Raw genomic sequence first — 16,123 nt, forward strand, 5'->3', positions numbered from 1 at the left:
CTGGTCATTTTTTGTAGGTCTCCCTGATAAATAATTTCCCTGTATTTCTAAGTCCTTGCATAGCAACAGGTGAGCAAGAGATACAAAAAAATATGGCTATGAAACCACAGATGTTGTCAGCAAGGAAACAGAGCTGAGTTAACTCTCATAAGTAGGCTTAAATCATTATGAAAATGACTTGAAATTATCTATGTCTCTTACTTGCACAGTGTTCAAGGAGTTACTGTATAACAGAGGAAACAAGTACACTGGTAAGTAAAAAATAAAATTATCAGAACACCTGTTGGCAACTTCATGGGGTGCCGAGTGTGCATCGCTCCAGCTGATTTCATTTGGAGTTACGAGGATTCAGCAACTCTGAAAACCAAACATGCGGAGTCTAAGGCGCAGAAATAAGTTGACATGTGAGAAAATGTTGGTCTTAGCACATTGGTTTGCCACGCAGTAAACAACATGTGAACTCCCCGTGTAAGAGCAACCCCTTAGTAACTGCCCTTGTGTGCGCTCTTAGGCCAGGGTGCCTTGCGGTAAACACGAGGTGGCTCGCCACCCTGCCTGGAAGGAGCTGCCCTGCTGCGTTTACTCGGCGCTAAGAGCGGGTGTCTGGGCAGCTCCTGCAGAGCCCGTCGGCGTACCGCCGGTGTACACCCTTCTGTGCACTCGGCTGCCGTGTTTGTCAGCCCGTCTCACCGCTCTTTCTCTGGCTTCATGAGATCATTTCTGTCTGTAGTATAGCTAGAATAAGCACAGTGATGGGAAGTGGCTTTGGCTTTTTTTTTTTTTTTTTTTCTTGGGGAGGTAAAGATGTTGTGCCTTGTCCAGGCAGCCTGATGTTTGAACGGCATTGGGGCTTTTGTTGCTGGGGCTGGGGTGTTCAGTAGTTTGACTTTCCTGCTATTCTGTTTGTTTTAATCAGCCAAGGGTATATCACAGATGTATTTTTTCATCAGACAGCATTCCTGTACTATAATAATTCAGAAGCAGCATTCACACACCAGTTGTGTGAAACACCTGTTGCTCACTTCTGTACATGTGCTTCGTGCCCTTGCCTTCCCGTAGGTACAGCTTACTCTGTGCAAATTGTAAACTCCATGGAGCAGGTGCCATGTCCTAATGTGTGTTCGTACAGCGCGTAGCACAGCAGGACCTAGGTTTCGTCGCAGTTTCTGGACATGCTGTAATGTAAGTAAGGGTACTGAGTCTTGCTGAGTAATTAGAATAGTTCACACTAGCTGAACTTGCAGAGTTTCCTGCGTGCGGGCTGGTGAGAAAAGGGATTTTTCTTCCTAGGCTGAGAGGGGGCTTTGCAAATGTTCTCCAAGTCACAGCGGCAGCTGGCTGTTTCGGTGCTGGACAAAGACATAACTTGGAAAGAGCTTCAAAGTTTAGAGATGGCCCTTCACGTACTAACGCTCCCAGATGAGTTAAGTGGGGGAAGTTCACACCTCCCTGCGTGCCGTTGTTTCAGTCTGCCAGGCTGCAGACTCAGCGAGAGTGTAGCACACAGGTTTTCATAGTGAGAGCTTTTGTCGCTCCCAGAAGTGCTAGAAACTTAATTGCTTTCAAAGGCAAGCCCGGAATCTGGAGGACCCAGTACAACCTGCTGAGAGAACATAAATCATAAGATACTATCGAGTTTCTGTGCTTGGGCTTGCGTGGAGTGAGTTTGCTTTGTGAGCGAATGCATTTGGAATACGCTGGTATGTGTTTTTTTTGTTGATTCTTAGACATAGCAGTAATTGTTGTTGGCTTTGTTAATCGGCATCTATGTTCTGCTCTGTAGTTACTGTTCATGTTTTCTAAAAAGTGCGCAGACAAAAAGAAATATTTGTTCTGCCTTGAAATCATGAAAGCGTTTCTGCATTTAAACGGATTGACGGGCTTGATCCAGGTGGTTTCCAGCCATTGTCCCTTCAAATAGGCATGGAGAGAGAGCTGGCCAGTTGTCATTTGACCATTGCTGTTTATCTTTGCTTAGAGACAGTGCTTAAAATGCCAATATTTACTTGTTCCTTTTTTATGCTAGTTTGCCAGCCACTTTTGTCCCTAGCCAAATGAACCATGATGGCAACTGAGAAGAAACTGCCTTTTGTAGATAAGGAATGGCATTTTCAAATGTCCTTATATAGCATGGGTCCCTAAGTTTCATTTTCCAAAGTAGCTCTTGTGAAAATCTGTGGAGCAGGTCCTTAAGTTGATCTGGGGCATTTCTGGCATTTTTGTCCACAACCCAGTTTTAAATGTAGTTTTCCCTGTCTCCTTAAATGCTTAGTTTATAATCTCTCCATTGATAGGAATACTCTTTTGATATATTTTGCATGGAAACTAAAGCTGGAAAAGGTTTTAAGGTAAGCCAGCCAAATAATCTAGTGTCTTTTGATCAGTTTCCGTTAGTATTAAACCAGTAACCTGCCCTATTAGATGTTGTTTGAAAGGAAGTTCAGTGTTTAAAGAAGATAAACATAGCAGTTGACATTCGATATTTCTTCTCAAGTCACCAGCAGAAACCTCGCTGAATGTTGTTGGCAGAGGTGCCTTCTGCGCAGGGTTCCTAAAAACACCTTCCCAGCTATTGGATTAGTTTCTGAAATGCTCTGGCACTGCAGTGGGTCTGGTGCCAGCACTGGACACTTGGTCCAGCTCCAGTTGGAGCTGAAGAAGGTCTGAGTTTTAAGACCTCTAGGATGCCTTTGTGTCCAGAAGAAACTGAACACTGGAATGACGTGTCATCCAAACTGTGGTGTATTCCTAGAAATTGATGAATATGCTATTTTAATCTGGGGAGCTTATATAGCTGAAGTTATTGAGACATTAGCGCTTAGAAGCGAGAGATCTGCAGCTCTTAAGATTGCCTGGCACACAGACAAGCGAAGATCTAAATTGCTTTGAGGTGCTGACAGTTATCACAGCTTTGTGCAGACACACCTTTGCTGGTACTGACAAAACACAAATACCAGTTTCACATCACTGTACTCTCCTTGGCTGGTATACAGCTTAAAACCATACTATACCTTCACAACTTTGGCACAGAAGAGGGAAACAAGGGGTCAACAGCAATAGTAGCCTCTTATCAAACAGTTGGTTTTAAATGCTTTGAGTAACGAGAGTATTTTAAAAAGAAATTTGATCTGTTATTTGAAAATCGGACATTTAATGCATTACATCACTCTCAGTTTCACCCCAGGCCACTCTGCTGAAGTTGCACTGGATGGGAGAGCAGGCTTTGGTCCGTGATGAAGGACAGTAGCAAATGAAGGAAAAATACTATCTTTCTGCAACAGTGAGTTCCTCCAAACATCATAGATAACTGAAAAGTCTGTTTTCAAAACAGCTCTGACCCTATATGCAAATACAATTTCTGTGATTTCAGCTCTTGCTAGAAATCATATCTATTATGTATCTGTGTGACAAAGCACTGGCATATTAATACCAAGTGCTTCCTAAAGAAACTAATTTGAAATCCAAGGTGGGTCACGAGAGGAAAGGGGTTGAGACTCCCCCCTGGTCCACATCATTGACCACCATGTATTTCAGTGCAACTATCAGTAATAGCCTACGTGCCTATGAAAGTTTCACAAAGAATGTATTGACAGATTTAAATGTATTTAGTCTCCTCAGACTACAGATCCACATCGCAGTTGTCGCTGGCTAGTTCTGTGAGCCTCTGCCTGCAACTATGGAGTTAGGAACGAACAGGCAAACTCTGGCTGATACCCTTGGCATTGCAATGTGGGTATATTAACTTTACTAAATTTGTCAGGAAAAGAAGTGTCACAATTTGGCACTCCAATGGCAAAACTAGCGGTGTTCCCAGCTGCTGTTAGCACTGGATTTAATCTCAGTATTTCTGCCATCTGCTATTAAAGCGTTGCAGACAACTAGAGGAGTGGGAGATTGCACTGGCTTTGGGTAGCTTTCAGAAGAGCTGAGCAGATTCTTTGATTTGCCATGATCAAACATCCTGATTGCCACAGTGTAACTCAAGTTCCCTTTTTTGGCTCGGTGACTGAAGTCTGTCGTGAATTCTTCTAACGAAGTGGTGTGCAGCCTTCTTGAATTAAAAATTACAGTGGCTCTGCTCCCCGAGTGCCGCAGTGGTGGCACAACAGCAACACTGACCGAAGTCTCTGCTGTGGGTACCTGCCTGCTGCCTTTATCTGTTCTGCTGGATGTTACCCCTACATCTGCTCTAAGGGCAGCAAGGCAGGCCCCACAGCAGGCACGCAGTACAACCAAGGCCTTTGTCAGCTGGGATATTCTTTCCTCCAACTCCTCTGTTACGTTTCTGTTGTAATGTGCAAGATGCTGTGATGGTTTGAGTGACTTTTTTTTAGCCTATGGACCTGCGTTTTTACCATTGTAGGTTCTGAACAGGTTGGTCAGATTTGGCTTGCTTTGTGGCTCACCTGGGATAGGTGGTTGTCTCCGGTATCTTCATCAAGCACTAAGCTGACAAGCACTGCTCAGTAAGTAACTTCAATGAAAGGTAAACTCGCCTTGCCGCTATTACAATTCTCAGTCTTCCAAAAAGCCAGTAGATGGGGTGTGTGCAGTTCTGTGCAAAATCACAGCACTTCTCTACCCAAAGATCCAACTTTAATTTTTACGTTATTGTTGCAGAGAGTCTTTTTTCTTTTGCTCTTAGAATCACAAATTTAAGCGCCCCTGAGAGGAAGCACCCAAAATTTTTGATTGATACTTATGCATTAAATACTCTGAGTGTGATCTGCTGTGCACCTTGCAACACAGTTAGGTCTTTGAAATCTGGGTATGAATTTTTATCATAAGCTTTTTTCTTTTCTTTTTTTTTTTTTTTTTTAAATTAAACTAGTCATGAACTAGGAGAGTACTGGATAACTGAAAATAGACTGGATTACTACAGACTTCTGCTTAACTTGAGGTTGCAGTATTAGGTATAGATGCCATGGGGCCAAGTATGAAACACTCTTCCTCTTTTTGTGTTTCCAAGCCCAGCATGTAAGAGTAAATATCTATTTGTATGCATAATTCTGTTGATTATAGATGTGAAATTTGAATTTGCTAGCAGTGTAAATTAAAATATTTTGCTGTTGTTCATAATGTTAATAATGGCCATGTAAATCATAATGATAATACAGACTGTAGAAAGGGTTGCTAGTCACATTCCAGGGTGGATTTCGTGCCTATAGGTCAGTTATGGTAGACTTGAAATAGGAAGGAATCTAAAACAGGAGATGAGTGGGTTTGGAACAAGTGGGTCCCTGAGTTGTCTTCGTCGGGGGAGATCACAGCAGAGCAGAGCATGAACCAGCATGGAAATAAGCTGACCCAAGGTCATTCATGCCATTCAAAATGAAACTGTCTGGAGATGGAGTCCTGTTAGGTAGGTCCTAGCTGCTTATACCTGATTTGTGGTGGAGAAACCTTCTAACGATTTGGTAATAATTAACCAAGGGAACTCTGCTAAAACACAATCCACGTCTGACATGTATGCACGTAAGGAGGGAGTATCTTGCCAAGAAATAGGTTGGAATTAGAATACTATATCAGAATTCAGTTATCTTCTGAGAAGAAGTGTGAATGCTGATGGCCAAGATCTACAGCTGAAGTTTCCTGAGTACGTACACTCTCCTCCAAGCTATTAATGCAGTTGTGGGAATGTAAAAATCTTCAAATAGCAGAGTAGCCTCAGTTAATTCAGAAGAAAAGTTTAACAGTGGAGTATGACAGAGTTCTGAAGGCACCGGTTTTGCTTGTGCCTGTGATGAAAGGGACAAGCAACACGAACCTGTAACCTGGCGCTGCCTTTCAGATGAGAACCACAACAGACGTGTTTTAATCTGGTGTGGTGAAGTGTGCCCAGAATACTCCGAGCATTTAACAGTTGCACAAATGATTCACTTTTCTAGCAGTGTGATTTTGTATTATAGCATAATCTGTTTCCCCTCTGTCTTTAATGTGCAATTCTGCTGAGCATGCAGTTCACATTGGCTGCCTCGGGCAGACTACAGGTCAGCTTTTGAATGTAGGAGAATTCATGAAATTTAAGTATTTTGTGTACAGTTAACGGCAGTTGTGCAAGTACAAAGACTTTGCTTTATCAGCAGATGTGGTCTAGGTTTACGTTTATGTCCACATTCAATTCTTTCGTTTATTGCAGTTGAGGGAAAAAAATCAGGAGCTTGGTGCAGTCTTTAACAATCTGCTTTGGTAGCTGGCCAGTCCACTTATCCTTGCATGAAGCACGGGCTGGGGTGATTCTTTCTTCCATTAACTCTTTGGTGCTGGGAAGCAGGGATGATTCACATGACGTGGGAAGGGGGGGTGTGTGTGTGTGTGTTAAAATAAATGCAAGATTAGCAGAAACTTTGTACTCGCCTTGTGCCAAGCCAGGAAGGGATTTGTGTACTGTGGGAACGATTAGGTGGTAATGTTTGCTGGACTGCTGTGGTGGACAAGGGATATTTGAGAAGGTGATGCAGCTCTGCTGGAGTCTGCAGGGGGAGCGGAGGGCAGCCTTTCCACTTGGAAACTAGAATTGGGTTGGGCACTTTCTGGTTAGTCAAAAGGGTTGCTGGCTGTTGTTTGCGATAGCTCAGCTGTTTCCCATGTGACATGGCTGCGTTTCCTCACTTCTTGCCCAAGCTGGTGCTAGAGTTTGGAGGAGAAGGCGCTTTGCCAGCATCGCTCCTGTCTGGTTAAGGCTTTGTTTTGTTGGACTGGGAAGGAATCATATCCATGCATGGAGAAATGGTGATGAGAGGAATGCAGAGGGAAGGCCACATAAACCTGCTTCCCAAGTGCACAAATATCCAATGCCAACGTGGGAGTGTGTTTGTAGCACCTCAGCTTGGCCCAGCCAAGTGTCCATCGTGCGGTGAGCAAAGAGCGGGGTGGGACTTCCTTGCAAGGTGATTAAAGCAAGCACCCAATGCTACGAGGGGGAGTCATTCGCAAGCAATGGTACGCGCTTTTTTCCCAGGGTTAAATACTGTGCTGTCCTCCTTTAAAGCAGAGAGAGGAGAGTCTGGGAGAAGGATATGAAAAATAGATTAGCTTAAATTGAAACCTGGCATCTGGAACACCTCGAACTTTGGCAGACCTCGAGATAATACTTCAAAGTTGTTCAGCCCCACAAGGTACAGTGTAATTTTCTGTTTGGTAAAAGTATTACTCGGGACCTGGAGTCAGTCTTGGGGCTTCCTTGTGCTGGGCGCTGTCACACTAGATAGCTCCTGGCTGAGCTGACTCTGAGCCTGCATGCTCTGAGCTGCTTACATGCCTGTTCTCCATTTTCCCAAATATTTAGCAGTAAACATTTACCCTGAATTGGCTTTACCACATTGAGCAACAAAGTGTAAAGATGCCCGAGCCTCACTGAACCTGTCTTTACTCTCCCAAAATGATCTTCCTTATTTAAAAATCATTAAAGCCAAAGCAATGTAAATATTCTTTGTTTCATGATGGCATGAAAAGAGCATGGCCTCCTGATTACCCTGAAATTCAAACGTATGCAGGGGCACTTGGAAGGCGCTGGGCTCCCTCAGCTCGCTGCAGTTTGGCAGGTATCTGTCTCCTTGCTTGATCAGGTCTGGGCACTGAAGAGAAATTGAGCGCATTGGCTTATCTATGAATTTACCATTCTGGCATTGATGGGGTGATTCCCCGAGTTCAGTGCTCAGAGGCAGAGAATATCTTTCCAAGGGCAGTGAGCGCCTGTAATTCTCACTGTAGTACGTGGACCTGCTTTCTCTTTTGGCGGTTTACAAGACAGAAAGCAAGTCAGCCTAGTTCATTTTTTTTAGCCGTGTGCGTCTGGAGCTCATTCTGAAATACGATTAATACGTGCCTGCACGTAGCTAGGATTGTAGGTTGTAAGATTACTAATTGGTTTCAATGTTGTTTGCTGCTTGAATGTTGGGGTTTTTTTATCTAAGGTAAAAAGAACATCATTATTTTTAGCTTATAATGAAAAACACATTTTCCCTTAAATGTCTTCATATGAAGTAATTTAAACTAAATTTCTGCACAAATCATTTCCAAGAGATTGGCTGTCAAGTACGATAAAAAAAATCTACACTTTTGCAGGGACCCAATGAGACTTTGCAAATTTAGATTTATTCTCAACATTAAATGTGGTTGAAGATGTCATTTTTTAAACAGCACTTTTAGAAGTAGTTAGCTTAAAAGTATAGCAATTCAAAGCACAGAGGGAATGATTTTGAAGTGTAAAGTCTTGAAACACAACGCAGAGGTTGACAGTTTCACTACAATTAGAAGCAAGGCAGGCACAACTCCCACTTCTGAAAACTTTCCTATCGCACTGCTTCCTCTCTTGGCCTAGAAAACCTCAAAAAAAAAAAAAAAAAAAAAAAAACGTTGAGTGGCTTTGCTTATTGACTTAACATAGTTATACTCAATAGCATTAGGAGACAGAGCAGAAAGGGCTGCCAAATCTGTCTGTAAAGAATAATCTCTACGGAAAGCTTCACAGAGGTATTTTTTTTCACATGCTTTCAGTCTCCTGAGAATGCTACTTTTTTGAGGAAAGCAAGTTTTAGGGTGGTTTTTTTTAAATTTTATTTTTTTAACAAGGCTTGTTTTGGTAGGAAACCACTCCCTTCTGCTTCTGCATTTAGACTCGCTGCTAATTGCCTTTTGGTCGATGACATTTTCCATGAATTGCCACATTCTCCCACACTGTTACAACTTCACACTGATTATGTTATGTTATGTGGCGCTTCTGCCTGCTGCCTTTGGGAGGAGTGGCTGAGAGAAGGATATGGTGTACCTGGGAAATTGCGATGCATTGCTTTCTGAGAGAAGTTTGCTGGAACTGAGTTCTGTAGCTGCCAAGAGATGGCAGAGGCTGTTCCTCCCAGACTAAGATAGGTGGCTAGGGTAGGTGGGATCAGGAGGGCATGCTGTTACTGTGTTGGTTTAAGCGCCGCTCTGCTGCGTGCCGCTGCTGAGGATTTTGCGTAAGAAGTCATGACAAGGCGGTGTGTGGTTTGTCAGGCTGATATTTTTCATCCTAGTTGCATGCTGTAGTGGAAAGCCAACCCCAAACCCTTGTGCCAGGAAGGGTGTGGGAGGGGGAACTCTTCACGGACACTTCTGACTTGCTGAGCCCCTTGGGATGCCCACCGAGCCTGAGCTGCAAGACCGTTTCTCTTCCAGGGCCTGAGGACAGCTCAGGTTTGTCCTTAACCCAGCTCTGTCCTCTGCAGCAAAACCTCCCAGAGCAGCTGAATATAAGATCATTGCCGATTGAAGCTCGAGTGCTGCCGACACGAGAACTGGATGTAGCAGAGTTGTTCAGCACAGCTAATCCACTTAAACTGTGGAGCTCATCTGCTGATCTGCAGGGGTGACAGCGCTCTTAGGTGTGATAGCTAAAGAGGCTTTGGCTTGAGCTAGCTCTTCAGGGCAATCAAAACCTGCAGCTAGGGCTGAGGATCTGGTTACGCTAAGTTGGCCCTGACCCAACCAAACGTGGTTAGAAGTGAGAGGTTAGGTGAGATAAACCCCTCTACTTAAGCCTTGTCTTAGCTCAGGAGCTGATCAATGCGTTCAAGTGCTTTTCCAGTCTAACTGCTTTGATCAAAGGTAGGGCTTACTTGGTTTCTGAACTGGGATGAGCTTTGCCAGTAAAAGCCCTTTTTTAAAGTGAGGTAATTACATCCACACTGCTAACAGGTAAGGCTTCTGCTTTAATTGTGTCACTGCACATAAGGGTACAGATCTTCTACAGGTAGAAAACTGTGATTTCTGACGTAGTAAGCGCGGCTGGGTCCCACCTACACTGTGGCTATTGGCGGTGAGGCAGGATGAACAGCTGGTGTTGTAACAGGATCTCTGACTACATTACTCTGCTGTCCACCTTGTGACATGAGGGTTTTCACCTCAGAGAGGTGGTTAAAAACTTCAGATCCGTCTGACGCACCAGCAGCAGTGGTGGCTGCAGGCAAGCCCAGCGTGGCCTTTTCTGCCACGCGATGCTTGGCAGGGGTGGCTGCAGCCTGCAAGAGCAGGCAGTGGGCACTGCTCCTGCCCTGCTGCTCTTTATCCTGGATAAAACCTTTATTTGTTCAGTCTTAGTCTTTTTTGTGGTTGAGGGAAGGGAGGGGGAGTGTGAGGAGAGGCGTGTGGTATACATACACTGCTGAGTCCTCTGCTGTCCTCCCTGCAGTACTAGAAGGCATCCACAGAGACTGAAACTTGGTTGTCTTCTGTGAAAAGGGCTCGTGATGTTCCCGCAGACAAAATTCTTCTCTACAGCTAATCCCCGCTTGCCACAGGGAGGTGGAAATGGGAGTGCAGTGGCCCCAGCTGATTCTGGTCCCGCTGCAAGCCAATGCAACCAGGGACCACTCTCACACCACCCACATGCAACCCCTACAACCCCTGGGTACAGAGACTTGCTCCCTCCTTTCCTTCAGCAGCAGAAAGAGGCAGAAATCAAGGCAGGACTCTTAACTCTCTCTAAATTCCAGGAAAGGCTGAAACTGGTCAGTTGGAATAAGGAGAGAACCAGGAAACAGGAGCACCTGTGTTGCATAGCTTTGGGCAGGTCAATTATCCCTTCCCCAGTGAAATTGCCCTTTGCATAAGGTATGAATAATAGTACTTAACTTACCTTGCAGGAGTGTTATGGAGTGTGCAGTTAAATTTTTTTTTTTTACAGTGTTTGTAATATGTAAAACCCTAAATGAGTGCTAAGTACTATTGTGATTTAATTTTATTGAGGGTTAAACTTTGGTGACGTGCCCAGCTGAGCATTCACTGGCAGCGAGCTAGGCAAGTGACCAGCAGCAAGCATGTTTGGCAGCAAGCAATGGACAAAAAAGGAAAACGGGGCTAACTTATTCCAGTCCTATGTATTTTTTTTTTCTCTGTTACCACTGTACGTTTCCCATGAAGCAGATGGAGGTGATCAAAATACCAAATTGGAACTCTGTATTTTAATAGACTAAGATTTTACTATATAAAGGGCAAATAAAGGTTAATGGCATGAAAATTCATCTTGTAGGAGGGTGAAGAGTGGAGGTGCCTCCAAGCGTGCCCTGAATGGTCGTTAAACGATAGCTTTCAGAAAGAGATCGTACCTGAGTAGTTACGTGGCTGATTTTTCACTGGGGGGCCAGCATGCCCAGGGTGCTGGTTCCTGCACGTTTCATGCTACTGCTGATGAGGGTTTTGCATTGCCAGCACAGTGGAGTAAAAACCTGGAGGGAAATCACTTGGACGGGGTTGGTACCCCGTGGCAGCAGCACCAGAAAGGGAGCGTGCAGGGGATGTGTGTGCCGGGGGGGTGTGTGCGGGCGCGCGTGTTGGGGGGTGCTCCTGAGTTTGAAACATGAGTCAGTGCCAGACTCCGACGTGTTTCTGTGTTAAGAGTTGCCGAGTGTGAGAGAGGGAGAGACAGCGTGTGTGATTTCTCCAGCTTGCTCTAATTTCGTGTGAAATGGGGGCTTTCCAGTGGTGGGGTTACTCCCGAGTGCGATCACACCAGCAGGTTTCACGTTGCACCTCGGCGTGCGTGTGCCTCCCATGCGTTTTGTTACTGCCTGCTCATTCTCGTTAATTTTTATTAGGTGTGAAATGCAAAGGCTTGTCCTAATTACCACTGGTAGATGATAGCACAACTGAATAACAATCTTTTGATAATCAGGGCTAACTTCTGCCCTCGGATAATTACACACCAGGCTCACTGGAGCTGGGGTATTCTTGGTAGGGAGGAAGGATTTGTCCCACACTTTCTCTGTATGCATTAATTCACTGTCTTTGCTCTGTGACGGTGACCTGAGGAACAGGTCCAAAGGTCAGCGAAGCAGAGAAGGATCTTTCCAGTGTCTTTTTTTAAGCTTTGGGCCAAAGTCTGCATCCTACCCTTGTTCTTATTGCATTTGAAGGCACTGCTTGGCCCTGGATTTTCTCAAGGTTTGCTTTCTTCCCCAGGTCTAAAAGTTGTCATGGTCACTTGCCCAAACATAGTGACAACATCAGTTCCACTGTTAAGTTCCCATTTAGTGGTGTTTCTGAAAATATCCATTGCTGCAAGAAAACAAATGGTAGAGATGCAGCATATGTCGCACATAATGATAATTTATTGCCTTTTTTAAAAATTACAGTATAAAATTTAGGGGGCAAATCTCAAATCCTGTGAAATTCATGGCGCAATGCCAGTTTATGTGAAAGAACCTTACATTTGTGCCTAAATCTTACAAGTCCTTAACTACAATTTCCTTTCTTGCATGCCACTCACCTTTAAGATGATACTCCTTTTTTGGCATTATTAATTATCATTATTGTTGTTGCTGTTATTATTCCAGGAGATCTGTATGGGAGGAACGCCGAAATCTGGATTAAAAATAGCATTTTCATGTCCTCCCACTCACTGTACTTCGTGCACAGAATGCCTTTTATAAATGCAGACTTGCTGCTTGGCTAGATAAAAGAAGCTGTCACTTCATTTCCATAACGAAGTCGTTCCCAGGAGAATTTCATTGTTTTAGCAATAAAATTTTTCTAAAAGGCCTTTTATTTTGCCTGAGAAAGGTAACAGAAATGAACTTCTGAGTGGTTATTCCACAAAACAATTAGGAGAAAGCAAGACTGTCTTGATTTGATGTAAGGAGATTTGTATGTGTAAGAATTCCCTGTTGTGTAAGATGACAATAAATTCCGAACTGAAAATCAAGTTAGAAACACCCCCCCCACAACCTTACACAAAATCACAAGTTTTTTTCCCTTGCTCGCAGAGACATCACATGTCTTTATCAGCACTCTCCTGAACAAATTTGGTCATATCCTGAAGTTCAGCCCTATTTCAAAAGGCACTTGCATGACTTAGGATTCAGATGCTTTCCTGAATCAGTGCAGCTGTGGGTCATGATTACCAGTTATTACAGTGCATTAATTTTGTTACCAGGTATGTTCTTATTCTTGGGGAATAATGATCGCTGTATACTGTATTGAGGCTGTGCGCTCCTTGAAGCGAGGACCGTGCTTTTGCTCTGTGTACATAGCTATCGAGCACGGCGGCAGGCCTGGTCCCTCCCTGCCTGCGTGCAGCATGCTGCCATGGCCTCTCTCGCCACTTCTCCGGCATTTCTCACCCCTTTTCTCAGCTGGTCTGTGTCCCACGCTAGTGTGACGTTCCTTTTCTCTGAATGCTGAATGTGCTAAAGCATGTCAGAATTAGAGCATCAAAGAAGTGCTGCTACAGAAAGCATATACAGGAAGCAAAAGGTTCTATGGCTTGGGTTTAGTTCTCTCCTTTCTTTTCTTTTTTTTTTTTTTTTTTTTTTTTGGTATCTCTCATTTGTCACACATTTTGAGCCGTGTTTGGGTTTTGCTAATTATGAATTGACGCAACTACGGCTTCAGTCACCGTAGAGAGCCTGCTACTATAGGTAGGTACATGTAATCAAGAACAAAAGGGAAGAGGAGAAGAACATTTTCTTCATAGTAAGGAAAGCCTTTCTAGATTCAGCATCACACTTCAAATTGCGTTGTATTAAAGAAGTGCAACAATTTCGGAAATTATTATTTATAGGAAGGTTTGTGAATTCAGGATGTGATATTCTGACTCACGCAACAGCAAACATGTTTGCACTCTGGCTGGTATGACTCACGCTGGCATTTGTCTTAAGTGTGGCAATTGTTTTAGCCCTCTGCTTGGTGCACGATGAATGAAACGGCTGCGGTCCCCTGTTGCAGATTTACTACGTGCAGCTACGCTGGTAAATCGCAGGCTCAGCTGTAGAGTATTTCCTGTAACACACACACACACACACACACACACACACACACTCACGCGCATGCATGCACATGTACACGCATATGCGTGCGCAACCCCCCTAAGTAATACTTTACTTTTAAATACTAGATTCATAGAAAGGAAATGCATAATTACAGCGCTGCCTTTTGCACCACATAAAGCAGCCCACATCAAAAGGTGTTTGCCATTAATGTTTCAACAGGTAATCTCTGGATTTATTGCCAAGCCGTGTTCCTGTTACTTAGCGCTCAGTGTCGAAATCATTGAAATCTCTGTTGTAAGCTAGCACAGTCATCTTAATCCTGCAAAAAAGTTAGTCAATAGTGCCTTTGTTTTCCAGCACTGCGTTTCACATTGCATCAGCAGTGCAGAAGACGTGGCCGCGCTGGAAGCGGGGAGAAGGTTAAGGAGGGTGGGTTCTGGGCTGGTTTCCTAAGGAAGCAGGGCTCACGTGGTGGCGTTGTTTGTGCCTGTGCCCGAGTGTGTGTCCCCAGCCCGGCGGCTCCTGTTACTTGGGGTCCTCCTCAACCCAAGCTGCTGCACGGGTAGAGCTATGGGGAAGCTGCTCCCTGAAAGCTTTGTGTAAGTAGGCAGATGAAGAGCTGCGGGAACCTGCGGCTGAACCCAGTGAGGGAAAGGCCACGGCCCCAGCTCAAATCTTACCCGCACCAGGGAATCGGTACGGCGGGAACATCCGCTGGGATTACTGCTGCCGCCAAAGGTCAAGCCTTTCTGCTGGTATTTGTTGATGCTACAACCCACAGAGCTATCTTTTTCAGGTGGTTTATCTTTGGCTTGTTAAAATATTGCAAATAAACAGAACCTTGGCCATTGGTTTTGGTGCTGCGATGCTTTGGGACTCACAGCGTTTGGATTCCTCCTTCAACACCGTCTATTTGCAGGAGAGCTGTGGTCGTCGTCTGTGAGACGTCTGTACGTTTAATGAAGGCCTAGCCCGTGAGCCTGTTCTCATCTGTAACAAGTTACAAGCGTGCTGCAGTTCTTCAAATACGCAGGAGGCTCATTGTCTCAACTCAGGGCTGAGCTGCGTTTTTTGCATAATAGCTTTCACAAAAGAAAAAGAGAAATATTTATGTCATGTAACAGAAGCATCCAGAGTGGTTATTTTTATTGCTTATATCTGTTCAACATCACTGGCTCTGAGCCTGAATTACTATGGACCATTTGCATTCTTTTTCCAATCTCTTCTGCTTAGAAGACCTGTAGGAATAGCTATATTGCAAACACGCAGGCAATAGAGTTGTTTTTACTTAAAAGCTCTGTGTGAGAATTAAGAAGGCTGGCATGCTAAGGGAAATGTAAATCGGTGTTGAAATCCCCCCTCCTCCCTCCTGCTATTCCTGCTTTGATAGCCATCAGAAAGTGGCAAATAGGGGGTGCGGATGTTAATGGGGTGACGGATTTTTATTAAAAAATACAGCATTGACATCTGATAGGAGGCATTTGTGAGGTATTTGTCTTCCTGTTCTGTACTGTTGCTTCTTAGACAAAACAACCTAGACACGTTCCTGTTAGTTTTCTTTTCACCTGGTGGCGTTGTGTGTTGCACCCACTGCCCACCTCTTTACTTGCTCTTTTAATACCTTATGCTGCACTCTCGTTGTGGGAAAAATCTCGCAGAGCTTAGAAACTAAGCACAGTAAGTGAAGCACAGGGCTAAGCACAGTTTAACCTCAAGTCTTGTTGGAAGAACAGGGTATTACTGAAGTACAAATAATGAGTGTGGTTTTGATTGCTGTTATTTGTGTAAAGGTGATGTGTCACAGGTCCTAGTCAGATTTGTGTTTGTATTATTATTGGGCATCGTGTAAATGGAGAGTGTGAGTTTGAGCTGGCGTGCATGTTTTCGTATTTACAACCGCCCCTGAGGTGATGAACCTTCATCTATTTTCTGATCGCTTGTTTGAAGGTGTTGGGGTTAGGGAATGGGTAACGAGAGCAGCGGGGACCACTCTGGGAACAAAGTTGCTTCCACGGTTTCCAGATAACAGGTTTGGAAGGATGGATGTCCATTGAGTAGGGCTGGAAAACTCCGTTCCCAGTCTGCTTGCATAGGTTGATGGTAAAATGAGGGGTGGTTTACCTGAGCCTTAAGTCAGGAAAAATACCTGCTGTGGCTGAAATAATGATGAATAATGTTCTTTTAGATTAAGTCTTGGGACACTGATTTCTAGATGACTAACAGTTAACGTCAGTTGTGCAGAATCGCTGGTCATCTTCCGTAGTGGCTCCTACACTGGAGGGTGTGAACTGCAGCGTTACCCCTTCAGCCCCACGGACTGGTCCTGTCTATCTGCTGTTTGCAGAGAGATGTTCCCATCCTGCAGCACGTTTTCC

General features: G+C 44.3%; 1 protein-coding gene across 10 annotated transcripts in view; it reads left to right on the forward strand.

Annotated features, from left to right (window-relative positions):
- The window catches only part of ATXN1 (ataxin 1), a 221,985-nt gene that overhangs the window by 112,185 nt on the left and 93,677 nt on the right, over positions 1 to 16,123 (forward strand). Inside the window, exon 1 of one of the 10 annotated variants that reach the window (XM_082328795.1) lies at positions 235 to 251. The exons of the other annotated variants lie outside the window; for them this stretch is intronic. The gene's annotated coding sequence lies outside the window, so the exon portion shown is untranslated. Of the gene's footprint in view, positions 1 to 234; positions 252 to 16,123 lie in introns of those variants that run through there. 10 annotated transcript variants of the gene reach the window in all.

The sequence above is a fragment of the Platalea leucorodia genome (assembly GCF_965183815.1).
Source record: "Platalea leucorodia genome assembly, chromosome: 1".
NCBI classification, from domain to species: Eukaryota; Metazoa; Chordata; class Aves; order Pelecaniformes; family Threskiornithidae; genus Platalea; species Platalea leucorodia.